Source organism: Dipodomys merriami, unplaced genomic scaffold (genome assembly GCF_024711535.1).
Source record: "Dipodomys merriami isolate MVZ:Mamm:240054 unplaced genomic scaffold, mDipMer1.0.p SCAF_2374, whole genome shotgun sequence".
Lineage (NCBI taxonomy): Eukaryota > Metazoa > Chordata > Mammalia > Rodentia > Heteromyidae > Dipodomys > Dipodomys merriami.
Window position 1 is genome coordinate 19194 of NW_027203798.1, and position 6187 is coordinate 25380.

The window sequence follows — 6187 nt, forward strand, 5'->3', positions numbered from 1 at the left end:
TGAGAACAGGGCAGAATTCTGGTAGGGATGTACTGGGGACCCGTTAGTCCCCAACTCAGCCTTTGGTTGTTGTCTACTTTTGTTTTAAAATTGGGACCAGTTTTAAGTGTGGATCCTTCGTTTTTGTGTTTATTTGTGTTTTTGTTATTATTTGAAGAAGAATGGCCAATAGACACATGGAGAAATGCTCTAGCCATAAAAGAAATGCAAATCAAAATAACATTGAGATACCACCTCACCCCAGTTAGAATGGCTATAATCAAGAACTCTAATAACAACTGATGCTGGAGGAGATGTGGCCAAAAGGGAACCCTACTGTATTGTTGGTGGGAGTATAAACTTGTTCAATCACTTTGGAAAATTGTATGGAGTTTCCTCAAAAGACTGCACATAGATCTCCCCTATGACCCAGAAATCCCACTTTTGGGCATTTTCCCAAATGAACACAAACAACACCATACTAAATCTACCAGCACTACTGTTTATTACAGCATTATTTACCATGGCTAAGATATGGAACCAACCCAGATGCCCCTCAGTAGATAAATGGATCAAGAAAATGTGATACACACACACACAATACACATATATGTATATATATATATATATATATATATATATATATATATATATATATATATACATATGTAATGGAATTCTATACCTCCATCAGAAAGAATGGCATTGCCCCATTTTTTAGGAAATGGAAAGACAAAAAAATATAATAAGTGAAGTATGCCAGACCCAAAGAAACATAGGCCTTACGGTTTCCCTAGTTATTTGCAATAACTAGTATATGTCTGGGACACGTAGAAAAGGTCAAAAGCTATATACATATTACCAGTTAAGATGACATTAAGCAAAATGAACCCCAAGATAGGGACATAAGTAATGTTTTTCTTTCTTTCTATTTTTTTCTAATATCTTTATAAGGTACCTTGTGATGTTTTTTGTTGCTTTGTATGTCCATTCCCCACTGTAGAACCCCTGTTTTCACTGTGTTTAATGCTGGTATAATTTCAGAATGGGAAGGGAAAAAACAAAATGTTTAAATAGGAATATAGGTTGACCCATTGCAACAATTAGATGTAGAAGACACTATGTTGAAATATGAACTTTACAATTTCAGCAGGGGGGTTGTGGGGTGAGATGGAGGGGAGTTGGACGAGGAGTCGTGAGTGTAGTTGTTGAAGTAGGAGGGAAAGATGGTAGGGGGAAAAAAGGAGGAGGCAACAATTATTGATAAGAAATGTACTCATTACCTTGCTCATGTAACTGTAACCCCTTTGTACAGTATTTTCACAATAAAACTTATTAAAATAATAAAAAAAGAACGGCTTTTGCAGAACTCTGCCAGGTGTTTCAATAAATCATCATTCCTCAGTTGACTGGGGACTGATGATAAACTGACTCTGGGCTCTTCTCCTTGTGATTCTCTCTTCTATTCATCTTTTCTCTCTTTTCCTCTGCTGAAGTAGCACGTGACATTCTATGTTTCATCTTTTGATTTCTGTCCTTATAAAATGATAAACATTGGATTATGCTACACCCCAATGGGCAGTATAAATCCTGGCTGTAGCTCATAAATTTGTAGTGGAGACAGACACACCAGCCAATTACACTAATGCAATGTGAGGTTTTTGTTTATTCTTGCCAAATTTTGATGTTTCTGTTTATTAAATCTTTTTCAGGTATTTAGTTGATTCTGGTATAGGTCTATTGGATTAGAAAGATATGGACCTTGCAGTTCTGAATGGTACACAGGTAGTCACAGGCCTGTGAGGGTGTTGTTCAATGTGCCTTTACACAGGGAGCTGTGTGCTAACATTCATGGACTAGGAGAGAGTGCACTTCATGTGAGAAGCATCTTGTGGACAGAAGACTCACAGCACAAGAGTGAAAGTCACTCTGGAGAGTCCATGTGCAGGTAAATTATTAGAGAACCATGGAGAAACAAGAAACCACAGCTTAGGGCTGGGAATTTGCTTTCCCAGACCCTATTCTGTGATTAATAAATGAGTCAAAGCAATTCTCACACAAGTAAGTGAAATATTTGCATAAAATTTCCAGCCAGAAGAAAGCCACAAATAACATCAAACCAAATGTGCACAAAAAATGTCCAGACAAATTGCAAGTCAAAAACTTCTTCAGCAGGTTGCAGGGCTCACATCTATAATCCTAGCTACTCAAGGGACTGAGATCTGTGGATCTTAGTTCAAAATCAACACAAGCAGGATAGTTGGTAAGACTCTTATCTCCAATAAACTACTCAGAAAAAAAAGCAGAAGTGGCACTTTGGCTTAAGTGGTAGAGTGCTAATCTTGAACAAAAAGAGCTCGGGAACAGTACCCAGACCCAGAGCTCAAGCCCCATGCCTTACAAAAAACAGAAAAGAAAAAATCCCCACAACTATTCCATTGAATTTCTCATTGAGGTGAGACACTGGAACAATGAAATACTTCGAGATTTAAACAAAGGCATGCACCTTCCAGGAGAAATGGGGATTGAACACCTACTTACCAAATGTGAGACTTGCCAGATACCATTACGAAAAATTGTGTCAAGACTTGTAAATAAATGGGCAAATACAGAATGTAAGCAAGCAGGGGAGCACAGGGGAACATGAAGATCCTGAAGCTTGCACAAAGTGAGGAATTTATACTTGTTTGCTTCCTGTCACTCTGGTGTCAGCAAGTGACAGAGGTCAGTCCATGCTGACAGAGTTGTGACTCCAGGCTTAGATCCTTCTCCAGAAAACTTTTCTTTTTGTGGGGCTTGAACTCTGGGCCTGAACACTGTCCTTCAGCTCTTCAGCTCAAGGCACAAAAACATGTACAAGAGAAGAAAGTTAGGAAGTTAGGAAGTTGGAAAGAGGGAAGGAAAACTCTCAAAAGAAGATCAATCACCTAAACAAAGGAGGAGGCTGCAATGCTTGGTAAAAAATGTATGCATTATCCTGCCCATGTAATTGTAGCCCCTCTGTACAGTATGTTCTCAAATAAAATAAAATTAAATTAAAAAAAAAAAGAAGATCAATCATACAGTACCTTAGAATGCTCATACAAAATAATTGCGGCAGAAGTGGGGAAGATCGCGACGGGGCAGTAGGGAAACGCCACAGCTCTCTCCAACCAAAAAGAGAGTTCAAGTTCCAACGCTTAATCTCCCCAAGAGACCGACAACAACAAAAAGATGAACACTCAGAGAAAAACCAGAGGTGGAGAATAACAAAAAAAGAAAGAGATGAAAAGAAGAATTTCAGAACAGAGAAAAGCAAAGACCCCTCCCCAAACCTTTACTGGCCGCGCGGCAGTGTGCCAAGCCGCCGGCCAGCCTGCCCGGCGGGGGCTGCCGGAGCCCGAGACACACAGGGGGCCACTTTCAGATCACCAGGTACCGGTTTGCAGAACAGCGGATCGCCAGGAACAGAGAGTCTCCGGGAGTATCCACGAGGATCCCACCCCCACCCCTCACTCTCCACCGGAGCAGAGAGGCTCCATCCCACCAAAGCCGCTCGGCACCAGCAGCGCCACAAAGGGACCTGTCGGCAGACCACCTGCCCGATCGCGATCGCAACGACCTGGCGGGGCCGCCCGGGCCCCAGAGGCACCGCGAAGAAGCTGCCTGAGCATGGACACTTTTGACCCGACAGCTTCGACAGAGGCAGAGACAGAAAAGAATCACACAGAGCCACCACCACCCAACCCAGCCCGCAACCACCCCAACTGAACTCGGATTGCAACAAGAACTCACACAGAAACAACCAGCTCCAGGGTGAGTATCCCACAGGGGAAGTGTATCCCTCAAGGGAGACCAGAGCTGGAGCGAATCCCCAGACCCTGACCTAGACTCCCTACCCCAACACCCAGACCACAGGACCCACTAAAACTGGGAACTATTTGAGAGCTCCACCAGCCCATGGAGCACACTCAGCTGGCCAGGCTAGAGCAAGAGTGCCCTGGAAGGGAGCTTAAATGCCCAAGCCAGGAACAGGGCCCCTGGGTCAAGACTACCAACAGTAGAAGAAATTTGAACTGTGTCCCCCAGGCTGTATAACCTAGGTGGTATACACATCAGCACAGGCCTAACAAGTGCGCTCCAGGCTGCATAACCTAGGTGGTCTACACATCAGCACAGGCCTAATGAGCGTGCTCCAGGCTGGGGCCGGAACCAGGCCCCGGGATCCGGTGCCTGAACAACACGACCAACTCCTACCAACTGAAGTAAAAAGCTGAGCATATGCCTCAACAGAGGGGAGAAAACCAGGAAACAACACTCCCCGGGAAGCACGCCTGTGACAACAAAAGACCTTGAGGCCCAGGACAAGAGAAGCCCAAACCCCACCAAAACTCCACCCATATATCCTAGACTGGGAATTGGGCAACACAGGCTGCCAGCACCTGATAGTAAGCAGGAGGTCAGACTGTTAAGGTGGTTCAGCAATAGAGTGATAGTCTTGGATGTATGAGGCCCTGGATCTGATTCCTCAGCATCACAAAAGCAAAAAGGGTCAGAAGTGGTGCTGTGGCTCAAATGGGAGGGTGCCAGCCTTGAGCTGAAGAGCTGAGGGACAGCACCCAAACCTAGAGTTCAAGCCCACAACCAGCCCAAAACAAACAAACAAAAATGCATCAGGAGCCCATAGCAGACTCCAGTATTTGGGAGAGTGCATCTAGAGCATCTGTTCTTCACAAGAGCACCCGTAGGAGCAAACACAAGCAGTCTAGGCTGCTCAACCCTTCCAAAGGCGGGAACTGCCAGCAATCTACAGCGGAGAGCTGAGAATCCTAAGTAAGTCAGAATAGCAGCTGGAAATAGGCTCCCAACAGAACCCAGATCAGGCACAGACTCTCTCTACCAATACAGAATCAGCAACCAAGCAAAGACAGACACACCAAAACAAAATTGAAGAGCAGTCTCCTGAACCTCCATGCGAAAATCACAGAGAAATATCACAAGGTTTACCACCACCCAGGACAGCAAGCTAACCTCAAAAGCCAGCAGCCACGCAGGGGAGAGCCCCAGTGGGAGCAAAGCATGAATGGAAGACAAAAGCTACATCCAAGGGTTGCTGGAGGCAATGACTCAAGAAATAAAGCGAGAAATTGATCAGAAATTGAAAGAGCACATGGATGAACTAACAAAAGAGATACAGGGTATCAAACAAGAGATGCATGCAAAAATAGAAGCTGCACAAACCTCAGTAAGAAGTGAGATAAACGCCAAATTAGAGGTAATGCATACCTCATTGATAGGTGAGATCAGTACTCTGAGAACCAACATTGAATCCATAAAGGGATCCATTTCCTCCATGCAAACCACAATAGAATGAACAGAGTGAATGAAATGGAAGGTAGAGTGTCAGATACAGAAGACAGAATACACCAAATAGACCAAAGAGTGACAGATATGGCAAAATCACTCAAATTAAACCAAAGGGAAATTCAAGAGCAAGCAGATAATGCTAAAAAATTTAACCTTCGCATAATCAGAGTGGACAAAGGTGAGGAATCCCAGAGCAAGGGAATGCAACACCTATTTAACAAGATAATCAATGAAAATTTTCCCCACCTCAAAAACGACCATCTTAACTACATCACAAAAACTTATCGAACACCCAACAAGCAAGACCCCAGGAGAAACACTTCTAGACACATTATAGTAAAAATGATAGATCTGAATAATAAGGAAACAATCCTGCATGCAGCAAAAATGAAGAAGGAGCTATACTACAACGGGAAAAAAAATTAGAATCACTGCAGATCTCTCCACACAATGAATGCAAGAAAAGCCTGGGAAAGCACCATACGAGCCCTGAGAGCCAATAACTGCCAACCCAGACTAATATACCCGGCAAAGCTAGCATTCACATTCGATGGAGAACTGAAAATTTTAATAGCAAAGAAAAACTAAATGAATACATAAACATTAAGCCAGCATTACAAAGAATTCTAAGAGGGGGGACACAACCTGAAGAAAGCAACCAGGAACTGGGGCCTGCCCCAAACAGGCGTTACTCAAAGTCTAACGGAGCAAGCACAGGAGGAAAGGAAAGAAGAAAAACTTAGGAAAACGGAATGGCAGGGACAACAATGCATCTCTCTATACTTTCTCTTAATATAAATGGGCTGAATTCGCCAATTAAAAGAAAACGAACTGAGGACTGGATCAGAAAACAAGACCCATC